General features: G+C 36.6%; 1 protein-coding gene across 15 annotated transcripts in view; it reads left to right on the top strand.

Annotated features, from left to right (window-relative positions):
* Positions 1–16,483, top strand: part of LOC131430107 (regulating synaptic membrane exocytosis protein 2) — a 1,567,561-nt gene that overhangs the window by 1,007,546 nt on the left and 543,532 nt on the right. For 2 of the 15 annotated variants that reach the window (XR_009229487.1, XR_009229488.1), the window contains exon 10: positions 10,100–10,168. The exons of the other annotated variants lie outside the window; for them this stretch is intronic. The gene's annotated coding sequence lies outside the window, so the exon portion shown is untranslated. The remainder of the gene's footprint in view (positions 1–10,099; positions 10,169–16,483) is intronic. 15 annotated transcript variants of the gene reach the window in all.

Raw genomic sequence — 16,483 nt, 5'->3', positions numbered from 1 at the left:
TTTTTCTCCTCGGAATTTAAATGGCCAGTTGTGTACAGCTTCCAGCATCCTCCTTTTGTCTGCTCGCGCTGGGGGAACTCGTACTATCTGCAGCAGATGATTGATTCAATAGCTCATCGCGCAGCCTATGATAATCGGTTGAATTCTGGTTCGCTCTGCTTCTATCTTGCTGTGCCTGATGCTCCTGTTGTAACGTCGACCTATCGTTTCCGAATAATATGGAATGATGACCTTCCGGCGAGTTCGTTGTAACCAGTTTTCGTCCACGCCCTCGTCCTGAAGTACTAGCTAATCGTTGATGAGATTCAGGTGTGTCAGTTTGTGGAAATGGGCTGATATCTGATGTATCGAATCCTCCTGCTGCTCCGTCTTCTGGGCTCGTTGATTTTCTTCTAGTACCTGTACTCTTTGGGAGAGAGTGTTTCGCACTGTGTTTTTGATCATTATTTACTGATAATGCGTCACAAACTCTTTTATATAAGTCTTCCACGTTGAAGACGAGAAGTGTATAAGTGTCGTTCAGTTCTACTGGTGGATTTATCAAACGCGAACGGTTTTGATAATGAATTATTCGGGATCTTAATGCATACATGTCCGCGGTATTGACTGCGAGGATCGCTGCCTCCGTCTGAAGGCCGCATGCAAAACTAACCAGCTCTTCGCTCACTCACGGCAGTTGACATTACATCGACATTGCCAATGGCTATCAACTGGAGCAGATCCGCACCATTGCACGGTGTGACTCAGTACGCTGTCTTAGAAAGTAATCACTTTTCTCGCTCCGCAATGCCAGCAACGGACTTAAGATCGCTTTCGACTCTCTTGCAATACGGTGAATGATGACGTCACACGACGATAGATGACAACTGATGTGCTGATTTGTAATCTGAAAAATAAGGGGACCCTGTCGGGGTGCCTTCGATCAGTGGAATTCTTCTTTTACACAGGATGTCCTACTCACTGTGTGATCCCCTTCGTATTTGTCTGTCGCTGCAATTCGTGCGGGAGTGCGACACCAGCGTTTTCCTTGCGACTGATCTCGTGACGTCAATCTCGACTTCCGCAATTGTGTGATTTCTGTGAAACCTTTGTGAATTAGTGACCTTTGTGAATTAGTGACCATTGTTCGAGATGAACACCGGCTCTGAATTACCTGATTCACACTTTCACTCTAACGCGTGATGATGTCGAATGGTCTTCGTTGTGGTTTATTTTACTCCGTGAATTATGACCACCTCGCTCACTCCGGATCTTTGTCAGTAGCCGATAATTTCCCTCGCAGTGGCTTCCAAAAATAGAATTACTTACTCTTCTTCCGTCCGATTAATTCCTTGGCAGTTCGTGATATCGGAGTGCTCTCCGTGTTAAATAAGGAACCAATAAGTGTGATAAGCGTAGCGTACCTCACACAAAATTCGACCGTTCCGCTGAGAAATGTGCAAATTTGTGAGGAAGTGACAGTTGCGGTTAATTATTCGCATTTGTGAGAGGATTCAAATTGACGGTTGATGGCAATATTCGTGTTGGGTGTTTCTGTTCCCATTTCATTTTACGACATTTCGTATGAATCGTATAGTTGATGGCATGGTTTCTCTAATTCCAATAAACAAAACGTAACAACGCTAAAGTAATTCCTATCCTCAAACTTGATGAAAACCCAGAGGAAACATCAAGTTATCGACCAATTAGTTTACTTTCTTCTAACAGAAAACTTTTTGAAAAAAATATCTTTTGGTTTTAGTCATGAACATTCAACTACTCATCAACTTGTAAGAGTAACGAACATGATAAGAGCAAATAAATCTCCTCGGTTATCTGTTGGATTTGCGCATTTAGACTTAGAAAAAGTATTCGAAAGTGTGTGGCACAAGCTTTAATAGGAAAAATGTCCGACTTCCAGTTTCTTATTTATTTAATTGAAATGATTAGAAGTTATTTAACTGATCTTACACTTCAGGTTAGTGTAGAGAATAGATAAATGAATGTAAATATATATTAGGTCAAAGCTAGTATTCTGTTAAAAAGTTACATATGAACATAACAACGATAACGATAACAACGAGACAAGATCGAGGCGCTGCATAGCAGCAGTTTCTATGGTTTTATTAGTTACTATTGCTAAATGAAAAATATCAGTCAGTTTAGAAGCAGACCTTGAAGAGAGCGGTCATAAAAATATACCAAGTTTTCGCTCGAAATAAATTATTTAAATTTTGTTAAAGAAAAGTAAAATAGAAGCGTATTCGGAACAATGGGAGGACAAAATAAACCCTCAAGTCACGACAGTTAGCTATCAAAATTGTAAATCTGAATTGCTACCCGTACGAGGGTTCGAGAGTAGCTAAAATCTTGTATAATATTTCCACTTCTGATTTTCCAAATCCACCCGATGGTTGTCAGAAATCGCTATTCTGTGACGACTTAGCCTCAGTTCTTTAAATTGATTGTCTGTCAAATTGTTAAATTACACTAAATGCAGCCAAAACGCAATTAATTATCTTTCCTCATAAGCCAAGAGCGTCTGTTCTGTTCTGTTGGAATTGACATTATCTGATCAAGGAAAATTTAATGGGTTTAATGTATGACAAACAGCTAACTTTCAAGGATCACATTGAAGGAATCCAGGCAAAGTGTAATAAATATATTCAATGTTTATATCCTCTTATAAACAGAAATTCTAAACTCTGTCTAAAGAACAAATTATTAATTTATAAAAAAAATTTCAGACCAGCCATGCTTTATGCAGTACCAATTTATTCAAGTTGTTTTTCCACCAGGAAGAAAACGCTTAAAATGATTCCGAATAAAATTCTGAAAATGATTTTGAAGCGTCCTCCCTGGTTTACTACAAATGAGTTACACAGACTCACAAATACAGAACCATTAGATGTAATGACACATTATATAATAAGCAAATGCTGACAAAAATCGATGCAATGTTCAATCGAATCGATTCGATCTCTGCATTGGTTAGTAAGTTAGTATATAAGTTCCTTTTCCGCATTACAAAATACAAGTAGGTTTACAATTTTCCCTACACAAAAATCACAGAGTTGCGGATGCAAAGGATGTCTTAATGCGAATATAAAAATCATGTATATAATAGGGCTGAAAACTCACCAATTGTGGCTGAACACCCAATTTAATTCTTAATAATTTAATTTTAACTCATATTTCAATATGTATTGCATTAAACAAATGTCATGTGTTAACCAGGTACGAAAAAGGCGTCATGAGTTTTCTTCACTGATACTCGTTGGTACCAAACATTAGAGAAAACATTGATTTTTAATTATTTGTAATTATGTCTTACAACTGAAAATGTTATCATAAATTTTTGAACACATTTCCGTGGCATATAGCAAAAATTATGTTGATTCACTAGACACAACAAAAGTTGTTAACGATCAAAAGTTTATCACTCTTTCAGAGGTTAAATTTTGAAGAGGCGCTCCTTAGTAGAGTAAGTCATATTGAAGACAAAAGTATACTAGCTTTTCTACGATTTGGCATAACAACTTTTCTTGTACATAGATTCAAATAAAAGTTCTTGTAGTTCTATACAAAATTTCTCAATTTTGTTCCAATCCGACTTCCGTTTTTGAAATTATGAGGTCAAATGTGCAAAAAGATGAAAATATTTGAATAAACTTTTCTACAAGATTCTACCGATGGCATATGGATGCCTCGTATGGTGGCAGAGAAGGCAAGTAGTTACAATTCAGTCGAAGCTCAATCATTTGCAAAGAGTGGCGCTCATGGCAATGACTGCAGCTTTTACAACGACTCCGACCGCTGCTCTGGAAGCTCTTCTCAATATAAGACCACTTCATGTGCATCTAAAGCAAGAAGCACTCGCTTGTGCCTATAGACTTCAAGCTACCGGTCTATGGAAGGATAAATCAATAAATTCAGAAATAGGTCATACACGTCTGTGGTCCCAATTGGTTGCATGGGATGATGTTTTTCTTGCCCCTAGCGACTTAACACTCACGTGTAGTTTCCCGTATAGAACTTTTCAAATAAAAATTCCATCTAGACAGGAGTGGCTGTCTGGATTTATGGAAACACTATAGCAAGAGCACGTAGTCTGTTACACTGATGGTTCACTGATGGAGGGCCGAGCTGGTGCGGGTGTTTACTGTCGTGAATTGGGGTTGGAGCAATCGTACTCAGTTGGTAGATATTGCACCGTTTTCCAGGCTGAGATCTTTGCAATCATGTGTGGAGTACAGTATACCCTCCGGCAAGGCATATCTGGTAAAATAATAGATTTTTGCTCCGACAGTTAGGCTGCAATTAAAGCGCTAAGCTCGGGTGACTCACGTTCAAAACTTGTAATCGATTGCCGTACTCAGATCGAAGAACTCAGCATTTTCAATGCTGTAAATCTAGTCTGGGTACCTGGTCATTCCAACATAATTGGAAATGAATGGGCGGATGAACTGGCCAGAGTGGGAGCAGAAAACGACCTTGTAGGTCCTGAACCAGCACTACCAATTTCCAAATGTTGGATAAAACAAAAAAACTCTGTCTTGGGCTTCGTCTGAGCATGCAAACTACTGGCGAAGTTCTGAGACTTGTCGTCAAACAAAAGTATTCTTGGAAAATCCATGCCCTGGAGTTTCGAAGAATCTTTTACATTTCTCGAAGCGCCATTGTGGTGTTCTGGTGAGGGCTCTGACTGGCCACTGTAAACTTAATTATCGCATGGCTACCATACATCTTGCTGAATCATTTTCATGTGATCTCTGTGAATCCGATTACGGAACTTCATATCACCTAATATGTAACTGCCCTGCAGTATCTCAACTACGGTATCGGGTTTTTGGTTGCTTTTACATTGAAGAACCTATGTTCAAGCAACTGAAACTCAGAGATATTCTTGGGTTTTTAACCCAATGTGGAAAAGAGCTCTAATTACTCTCGCAAGCGGTTTCTACGTCTCGTAAGTTGCGACTGGTTTCTGTACACATTTATGTTGTGTGCGTGTTTTCATTCCGTATTCCTCCCGTTCCTTTATTTTCCATCCTCTTTTATTTTCCACCATCATTCAGGTAAATGATGAAAAGTCACGGCAAGGCACAAATCCCCTAAAATATGGGGAACGTGCCGTTATGAGCCAATTTATTCTGATACCTGATACCAAATTTCTCAATTTTGTTCCAATCCTACTTCCGTTTCTGAAATTATGAGGTCAAATGTGCAAAAAGATGAAAATATTTGAATAAACTTTTCTACAAGATTCTACCGATTTTAGCAAAACTAGATTCAAATAAAATGTCTTAAATTCAAACAGAAAACTCCTGAATTTCCTCTAATTCTGATTTCGGCTTCTGAAACTACAGGGTGAATAGAGTAAATATTTACAATTTCAAATTTTCTAAGCACTGTTCTCAGAAATGGCGATAGCGATTTTCAAAAATGCGAGTGCAAATGAATGGTCTTATGATCTTATAAAAAAACCTGTTGTAATCCACCTAGTGGTGTAATGATGCCTTTCTCATATCAATCATACTATTATATATAATACTGTGGTATTCTTCAAAATAATTTTCTTCGATTCTTTAAAGTATACCCGAAATCGGTTTCTTTGACTGATAAAAACTATCAATTGGAAAAGATTTGAGGTCGATTTAGAAAACTTTTTACGGTTTTTCGCCCTTTTCAGTGATGGTATAAACTTTTTAACACACTTTACGCTATATTTCCGGATCCGGAAGTCGGATCCCAATGAAATTCAGGAATTATGTATGGTACCACAGGAGCTTTCATTTCAATTAAATAAATCACACTCACTTTACTCAGCGATGAATTGACCGATTTCCACAAACTTAGATTCAAATAAAAGGTCTTGTGGTCTCATAGGGGATTCCTGAATTTCATCCGGATCCAACTTCCGGTTCCGGAATTATAGGGAAAAGTGTGTTCAATATTGTACAGCATTACTTAAACCGACGGAACAAAAACCGCTAAAAATTTGCTAAACTGGACTCGAAACCGTTATTCTAAATCTTAGGGTCAAATGAAAGGATCTAGATCCCATATTGATTTGGAAAATGTTGTCGACGAGACAAACTCACTCATAGTTGCAGCATATGAAGAGGCTTGTCCACTTCGGATTTTGCGAGCTACTAGAGGAACTTCTTGGTGGAATGCTGAACTTGCTAGACTAAGAAAACTATGCAGAAGAGATTGGAACCACCGATGCAGAGATGGGTCGGAGTCATTCGTGTCGGCTCGAAGGGCTTACAAAAATGCTCTTCGATCGTCTGAGCGAAGTGGTTGGAAAAGCCTTTGAACAAATGTCTTTAGTCTCAACGAGGCTAGCAGATTAATTAAGTTACTTTCGAAGTCTAAAGACTTTAATGTCAGTTTCTTAAGAACTTCAGATGGTGAGCACTTGTCTGATGAAGGTGGTGTACTTCACTATCTTTTTAACAGTCACTTTCCAGGATGTATGAAGTCGTCACTGACTGCCCTTCCCGAGACTTTTTCAGGTAGTTACGATTCTTGGGCCCTTGCTCGAAGCGTTGTGACGATTGAATCGGTCAAATGAGTAGTTGAGAGTTTTGCTAGGTACAAGTCTCCTGGAAAGGATAGAGTTTTCTCACTGTTACTGAAGAAAGGGTATGAAAATTTCAAACATGTTTAAAAAAAATACTTACTTTTAGTCTTGCGACAAGATGTATTCCAAGAGCTTGGCAGGAAATAATTGTCAAATTTATTCCCAAAGGCGGTCGCGACACTTATGAGGAAGCGAAGAGTATCAGGCCTATCAGTCTTAGATCATATTTTCTTAAAAAAGTGGAACGCATAGTCGATCACTATATCAGGAATATTAGTTTAGGCGTGCATCCGCAACATGGAATGCAACATGCTTACAGGCGTGCAAAGTCCGCTAAAACCCTTTTACATGATGTTGTGTACAACATTGAAAAAGCATTCTCACAAAAGTAATCTTGCTGGGGAGTTTTCCTAGATATTGAAGGTGCTTTTGATAACGTGTCTTTCAATTCAATTCTGGAAGCAGCCCGTGGTCATGGCATAACTTCAAGTATCACAAATTGGATACACGCAATGCTTATCAATCGACTTCTTTGTTCATCGCTTCGGCAAGCAGAGATTAGAAAGCTGAGTGTCTGTGGGTATCGTCAAGGTGGTGTACTATCCCCACTTTTATGGAACCTAGTCGCTGATGGTATGTTAAGGAAACTTCATATCCTTGGATTCCCGACTTATAGTTTTGCCGACGATTATTATATATTGATGACCGGTATAAGCATTAACACTCTCTTTGATTTAATGCAGCAAGCCCTGCGATCTGTTGAACAATGGTGTTGTCAGGTTGGATTATCTGTAAATCCGGGTAAAACATCAATGGTGCTTTTCACTCATCGTAGGATAATCTCAGGAGCTCGTCCGTTACAGTTCTTCGGTTCAGAGGTCACTGTGGTTTTTCAAGTTTAAGACGTCAGGGTTATTCTTGATTCAAAACTGAATTGGTCTGCTCAGATTGACTTCAGTATTAAAAAGTTTCCCAATTTTCGGCCAATGCAGACGATCTTTTGTAAAATCATGGGGACTCAAACCCAGATACATTCATTGCATTTACACAACTATTGTTAGACCAATTTCAGCATATGAATATCTTGTATGGTGGCAGAAAGGAGAAGCCGCGACAGTTCAGTGAAAGCTAAATCATCTCCTAAGGATTTTCTTAATGACGATGACAGGAGCATTCACGACAACTCCTACTGCTGCTCTAGAGGCGCTACTGTGCATTAAACCACTACATGTGTTCTTAAAACAAAAAGAATTATCTTGTGTATACCGTCTTAAGGTAACAGAACTTTGGAACAGCAACCCTTTAGATTATGCTACTAGCCACAGTCGCTTGTGGTCTCAAAAACTTACGTGGGATGAGTATTTACTCGCTCCTAGTGACCTTACTCTCACAATCAGTTTTCTTTTCAAAACATTCAATGTGAGCTTTCCTCTTCGTGAGGAATGGTTGACTAGCTATATGGAACGACAACTTGATGAACACAAAGTTTGTTATTCGGACGGTTCTCTGTTGAATGGTCGTGCTGGTGCTGGTGTCTACTGTCGGGAAGTCATTCAGTAGTCTCATTCACTTAGTAGATACTGTCATTCAGCAGTCGCATTCACTTGATAGATACTGTACTGTATTACAAGTAGAAATCTACGCGATTCTGTGTGGAATACAATCGGCATTTCAGCAGAGGATCGGTAGTAAACGAATTTATTTTTGTTCCGACAGTCAGGCAGCCTTAAAATCACTCAGTTAGAATTATTCACGGTCGAATCTAGTGATCGCATGTCGAAATCAAATTGAAGACCTCAGCATTTCAAATGCTGTTTACTTCTCATGGGTACCCGGCCATTCTGGTATTACTGGAAATGAATGGGCTGATGAGTTGGCTAGAGCTAGTGCAACGAATGATTTCGTTGGTCCTGAACCAGCTTTACCACTTTCAACTAGTTCTGGAGTTGGACTTGACATTCTCCATTGAATTCTGCACAGTTACTTTTGTGACTTTTCTGGTGGCAGCTGTCCCGTTTTTTTGAATTCCTGCATGTTTTGGGACACTGTTGCTTCCTTCCGAAAGTGCCGCTTGACAATTGCCCAATACCTTCCAATTGGCCGAAGATCCGGGCAGTTCGATGGGTTGATGTCCTTTTCCACGAATTGTACATTATTTTTTGACAATCACTGTAGAACGGTATTGGCGTAGTGGGCTGAAGCCAAATCCGGTCAGAAGAAAGGAGGAGCCTTATGCTTTCTGTACAGTGGCAGCATTATCTTCTTCAAACATTCTTCCTCGTACACCTTGGCGTTAATTGTGCCCTTCGTGAAGAAAATCGACGACCGCAAACCACAGGTACAAATTGCATGCCAGACCAACACCTTGTGCCTAAACTTTTCCATCGCCACCGTAGTGTCAGCGTCGTCCAGGTCCTGGTACACCTATTTCGTATAATATTGCGGTCCGGGCAGCGCTCGAGAGTCTTCCTTGGTGTAGGTTTCGTCTTCGATCAGGATGCATCCGTCTTTATTCTGTAGAATGGGGTTTTACAGTTTTCGGGCTCTTATTTTGGCCTGAACTTGCTGTACCAGGGACTTTTTCGGCTCCTTCTGTTTCTTGTACGTTTTCAGGGAGTTTCGAACTTTGATCCGTTGAATCATCCAGATGCTGGTGTTGAACTGCTTGGCCAAATCCCGCGTCGACGCCGATGGTTTTTTATGTACTCAACCACTTTTAAGTCCCGGCCCGGCTGGCTGGGACCCGTTTTCATACCGGATCGGGGCTAATCCTTCATGGAAAGGGTCTTACTGAACTTCTCGATAGTATTTTTAACACTGGTGTGGAGCACTTTCACCCGTTTTTACGTGACACCACTGTCTGAGCACCAAGTGTGCAGAATTTTCTTTCGCGTTTCCGGATCAATTCGATTCATCATTGAAACGATAAAACGTACTGAAACTAATCGATTGCGCAGCTGTTATTGACATGTAAACAAACATGTCGCCGCAAAATACGCTGAAAAAATTAAGCCAATTCAGAGTAATAACTGTATGAATGTTGCTAACTACTTATCGATACATTCCTTATTCAACGTGCTGAGTATTATTCGTGTGGTTTGTGTGAATGTGATTATGGTACTTCATATCATCTGATATGTAACTGTCCCGCATTGACGCAACTACGTATCCGTGTTTTTGGTTCTCCATACATGGTTGAGTCTATGTATGCGCAGCTACAATTGAAGGATATTCTCTCGTTTCTCCTTAAATAGGACTTAGCAGATTGTTTGGCATCCAAATCTCCAAATAGAGAAAATTTGTTCTGATTCCTGATTCCTGATATAAATTAAAAATTAAAGCGAAGACATGTACATTTTTCAGCTCCAAAATATTGAAATCAATTCGGTTTCACTGAAAATGTTAAGAATTTTGGGAAATATATCTGAACTCTAAAAAGAATAATATTTTTGTATTTAACCAAAGACTAAACAATTTTTATGTACAACACGAACGTAATTGCTATCTACTAAAATTTTGATTTTGTTTTAGGTTTAGCGTAGAATTCGGAAATTTCCGAGCTATATTGTATTGAATGTTCCATCGTTTCGGCAAATCAAGGTAAATATATATTAAAATTTCTATCACTTGCAGTGAATACCGAGGGACTTGAACTTGAATTACAATAACATAAATAACATAAATTTTGAATTATTTCAACAGTTTTGCTCAACAGAAAACCGAGCGTAAAAATCCGATGAAATTTTCTTCACAAATATAGCACTTGAAACCAACTTCAATTCAAGAAAAAAATTGTTCAATTACTTTTTCAAAGTGATCTCAAGAAAATGTTATTTGTCGATTACTCGACTTTCAATCAAGCAATTGTGAAAAAATCGGATACATTATCTTTGCTTCGACTCTAAGAAACAATACCGTAGAAAATTATGCAATACTTTTCCAATACACGAATGTTCATATTTTCATCTTACCATCACAGTCAGTCAGTCGAACAGGGATAGCAAATCTCACTCTAACTAATTGCTTTCGTATGAGACCACTGATGCTGAGATGAATGAGGGTGCCGTTACACTATTTGAGATTCGGGAAAAAGGGAGATTTGCTCATTCATCATTCACAAGAAATTCTTCAAAAATTCTGAATCTTGTGGATGCCACGGCGAAGAAAAACTTATGTGTATTGCCTATGAAATAAACGTATACATGGAAAAAAAATTCTGAATCTTTATAATATCAGAATTAACTTGCGTTACATATTACTCCAGTCCATTAAATTTACTTTCCTCAAAAATGTGGAACTAACAAAATCTTTTGACACTCATAAATTGAGCTACGTATAGGTATGGTAACTAGTTATTAATACTCTATCTAAGCGTTTTCGTCACTACTTTTAACTTTTTTCATTTTAATCTGAGAATTCTAAATTGTACCATTCAAAAGGTATATCAATCATCCGAACTTCTATTGCAAAATTAAGATTTTCAGTTTATAAAGCTTTTACGGTGTAAGGTTAGACTTACTTACCTTACCTTACCCATCAGCAAAGACATCATATTATAAAAAATATTTAACTCTCACATTTTGCTAATAATTCGTAAGTGACATACCTTTTTGCGAGCATGGCGCTCTCAGACATGATACGTCGAGATCTAGTGTTATCTCGAATTTATTTATTTTTTTCATCGATTCTCTGGGACTTGAATTTTGAGATTTCCGAAATTGAATCAGGTGTTCTGGTGTTATCTCGACGTTTCAGGCAATTTTGGCATAAAACACATTTGTTTTTGATTTCGGTCCCATAGTCGTTTTTCTTAAAAACCCTTTTTTAATCCACCGAGTAGTGTAATGATGCCTTCCTCATATTACTTATATTTTCAAAAATATCACTAGAAGATTTGGCAAACATTTTTTTTAATCTTGAATAAAAAAAACTTTCTTTGGGTATCAACTAACATAACCTTTTCAATTTGTAAGTCAATAAGAATTTTTCTTTATTTTGAATCGTCGCACTAAATGATTAAACACACTTTGCCCTATAGATCTGGAATCGGAAGTCAGACCCGGATGAAATTAAACAGCAACTTATGAGACTATAGATTTCTAGCTTCGATAATGTAATGATTCAAATTATCAATTGCTGTGTCGATGTCCGCAGAATTTTCTAAAATAGTTTCATGATCCACATGATTTTCAATGTGAGATCTGCAATCCAAACAATCCAACTATGATAGTTGAATATAGAACTAATTGGATTAATTATAGCTTCGTTGTAAAGTCTGAATTTTACAGGAAGATGATCTGAGTCAAAGTCAGCATGTGTAATCGGTTCACTACAAATGTGACTTTGATCTGTTGGAACCGCATCAATTGTAGAGGGGGTTTTCACAGAAGAGAAACAAGTCGGATTATTGGGATGAAGAACTGTGAAGTAACCAGCTGAGACTTGATTATGAAGTATTTTACCATTACTGTTATTTTGCCTACAATTCCACTAGACATGCTTAGCATTTAAGTCCCCTATTACGAAAAATTGCAATATGCTCTAGCGATGAAATAAATTCCATGAATGGTTTCAAATTCAATTCCCAAGCTTTCAATAACTTTAGCATTGAAAGAAGGTAAAATTCGGTGTTTAATTTGCCGTTTGACAAAAATGGCAACTCCACCACCCATTCCAGTAAACCTGTCAAATCGATGAACCACATAATGTAAATTACTTTTCAATTTAACATTTAATTTGAGAAAAGTTTCTGTCACAATGGCAATATGAATTTTGTGAACTTTGAGAAAATTATAAAATTCATCTTCACTCGATTTCAAAGATCGAGCATTCCAATTTAAAATATTCAAATAATTATTTAACATCACTGTTAAATTTTAAATCCATTATATTATTTCCAAATTGCCATCCGATTTGACATGCGGATGATCATTTAAAAAAGTTGATCTTGTAGGTAGATCATTTTATTTTCAGTTATATCGCCTAAACCGACTTCATTTAATTGCCATTAGAACTGCCATTAGAAGAAGGTGATTTGGCCGATCTACCTATTAATAAATTTTCTTTAGAAGATGAACTGCAAGGCGTTCCTGTGTGTTGATTATTTACATTAAAAGAATTAAGTGGTAGATTTCTACCTGTTGCACTAGCGAAACTGACATTAGAAGAAGATGATGACGAGGTCGATCTACCTGACAATAAATTGTTTTCGTTAGAAGAGGAATTGGAAGGCGTACCTGTTTTTTGTTTTAAATTCGAAGGAATAAGTGCCGTAGAAGAATTAGGTGTGGCATTTGTAACGGTTTTTTGATTTTCAGGTATGTTCTGTAAATTTAAGGTCGTTGATTTAACTTGTTGTCTAAGCGAACGAGCGTTTAAATTTTTTTCCCTGACAGGACATTTCAAATAATTGGATTTATGATTTCCATCGCAGTTTGAACAGGAAATTTTATCAGTGGTTTCATTCATTGGACAAACGTCTTTTGAATGCGATTTACCACAATTCAAACACCGTATATCCATATGACAATTTTTGGTTCCATGGCCGAAGCCTTGGCAACGACGACATTGCGTTAAGTTTACAATACGATTATGCCGTTTATAATGTTCCCAATTAATTTTAATGTGGGAAATGAAACGTACTCTTTCTAAAGTTTTCAAATTGTTTACGTCACTTCGATTGAAGTGTATTAGGTAATGTTCATGGGAAATTCCAGAGTGTGGTTTAGAAGTACCATTCGCTCTTTTTTTCATAAGTATTACTTGGGAAGGGACAAAACCAAGAAATTCTTTTAGTTCTTTTTTAATTTCATCAGTACTTTGATCATTTGATAAGCCTTTCAAGACAGCCTTAAAGGGTTTGTCTGATTTTATATCATATGAATAAAATTTATGAAGTTTCTCGGACAAATATCGGATAAGACGTTCGTAATTTTCCAATTCATCAACCAAGACTCGACATTCTCCTTTTCGTCCGATTTGAAATGAGACTTTTACTTCCGGGACAAAAGTAGAAAGCTCAGTACGGAATGCTTTGAAGTCGGAAATCATCACCGTCACTGGTGGTTCAGATTGTTGTTTCTTCCCAGAACGACAAGCGTCCATTTTGGGAATTTTTGAAGGAAGAATCTCGTAAATATTGTTAGACAGCATAGAATCAACAGAAGGGAAATCCGTCCGTTGTCTTTTATTTTTACAATCTGATTCTATAAGATCGTGAATGTTATTAGAAAAATGTTGAATAACAAATTGTGATTTATTCCGTATTGAATTATTTTTAGCCTTGGGCTTGTTGCCTTTCCGGTTGGACGCAGGCATTACATTTAAAAAGTTATGTTAGTTTATACCAAAAGAATCATTCTTATTTTATTCAACATTGAAAAAAAAAATTCTTCACAGAATCTTCTAGTGATATTTTCGAAAATATAAGTAATATGAGGAAGGCATCGTTATACCACTAGGTGGATTAAAAAAGATTTTCTTTGAATAATTGCAGTCTTTACTTCTATTATTCCATTTTCAGAAATTTTTTGGGGTGTCACTTTACCAAATTGATAATAAAATTTTTCAATCGATTGAATCAGCTTAGTTTTTATTCAGTTGTTAGCTAGGAACTTTAGCTTTCCATTGATGTATATACGTCCGCACAATGTGAACTTAGTCAGAAGTTATAAGCTTAAAAGAAAAGGATGCCGGTAACCGAACACTCTCTCCTATATATGAGAATATGAGAGATATGAGAAAAGTATCATTACACCACTAAGTGCATCAAACCAGGTTTTACTTAATACCGTGAGATTTTTTGTGCTAAATTCGGAATTCTACTTTTTATGAATTGTAAAAGAAAGTTTATTTGGAGTATGTTTTAGCTGTAATTGAACGTAAACATTAAATAAAATATCTAAGAAATTTTAAAATCTATGAATTTTCACTTAATTTCTTGAGATCTTTTCGAAACAAAATTAAGCAGTATATTTATCTAAATTGTAGTTCGTTTCATTTGACATGGGTTATTGTATAAAATTTTATATTTTTACGTCCTTTTTCTTATTGTACAAAACTATTGAAATTATTTGAAATTGTAATTATTGAAATTATTTAAAATTTGTCACGAAACTTCAACATTATTATTAACTTTTCGTTAGAGTGTTTGAACAGAATGATTTCACAAGGATAAATTTTTTAATATTACCATTTAATTCTGTTATGACAGAATTTAATGGTAATATTAACAGAATATTAACAGAATTAAATGGTAATATTAAAAAATTTATCCTTGTCAACATAATTAGTAAAATTAAATTCTAAGTTTTTCTATCTAATTCATGGAAGCAACACCGATTGCAAACAATAGAAATTTGAAAATATATTCACTTTGATTTGTCGAAACGTCTGAACGTAATATATTTCGGTAATTTTAAAATTTCTGATCTTTTACCGATTTTCTGAGACTCTACGGGTAACATAAATCAAAATTTAAGTAGACATCAATAGAGTTTGTGTTGTGCATAAAAATTGTTTAGATCTTTTGTCCAAAATAAATATATAAATATTTTTAGGGTTAAGGTATATTTATCAAAATTCTCGAGATATTCAGTGAAATCGAACTTTCAGTTTTTTTGTGAATGATGGTCAAAATCTATTTCCAACTAAAATAATAAAAAAATATATGTCATGAAATATGAATGTTTTGACTTGATTTTCTTTGGATTTTTTTTAATGATAGAAATTCTCTGTATTTGTACCAAATTTCTTGAGATTCTTTTAATGGATATATAATTTTGTTCATCAATGTAGAATATACGAGATATACCAATAACAAAAATTGAAACTAATATATGCTCAAAATTAATCATCGAAACTCTTATTATTCTGTTCGCTATAAACCAGATGACATCATTCTTTATTCTCGTTGGATCTAAATTTAAATGAAAGTTGAGTCTTCCATCATAACCATAAGAAGAAGTCATACCTAACGAAAATATAAATTCATACAATACACGCTGGCAGCTCATTCTTGTGACCAGCGATGTCAGATCTATGGAAATCTCCGTAGGTCTACGGATTTGAACATTTTCTACGGATCTATGAAACCGTAGACAAAATCTACGGAAATTATTTTTTCTCTAGGGAAATCTACCGAAATTAAAGTTTATCAATTGAGAACGGAGTTTCCGTAACTAATTTTGTCTGGCGAGCAAAAAAAAGCTTTTCACCGCGAAAGCTTCCGAGAAAAATGCCAAACTACGGAAATGACACTACTACTATCTGGCATCGCTGCTTGTGACAGCTCTCGAGATGGACGAATCGAACTACAAGGACACTGCAAGCAAGCAGCCACAACGGACTCGGAAAGTCAACGCTGGTTTTAAGGCGAGCGAAACGAAACGCATACGCATAGATGACTCTTCGGAAGCCACAACGGGGCGTGTGCTGGGCAAAGACAGCTCTCGGAGTACTGAGAACGGACAACCTAAGCGAGTGCGACCTGATATCTGCGGTGAGAGTATCATAGCAAAGATGCAAATAAACACGGTTGCTACCGAGCAGCCGGATGTTATACAAAACGACGCTAGGGTCCATACCGACCAGCAAATGGCCACTACATCATCAATTCTCGACAATCAATATATGATTTCTGGTAATGATTCCAATAGTTATAAGAAGAAAAACGTACATGTCATCACTTAAATTTTTTATTTATATACAAACATGTGAAAAATTTGTAATATTTATATATATTTATGAATTCACCAATTGTTTAAGGTTTTCTTTTAGGAGTGCAAAAATGGTAGTAGTGTAAAAATTGTAGCTAGCAATCGAATAATGTCATAAATATATAGGTCATCGCTTTGAATTTCGAGATATTTACGATCATTGTGAGAAAGTTTGTGAAAATCGGATTAGCAATCTCTG

This window comes from Malaya genurostris, chromosome 2 (genome assembly GCF_030247185.1).
Source record: "Malaya genurostris strain Urasoe2022 chromosome 2, Malgen_1.1, whole genome shotgun sequence".
NCBI lineage: Eukaryota > Metazoa > Arthropoda > Insecta > Diptera > Culicidae > Malaya > Malaya genurostris.
Note: the sequence above shows the minus strand (reverse complement) of the source record. Positions and strands in the feature narration are given on the sequence as shown.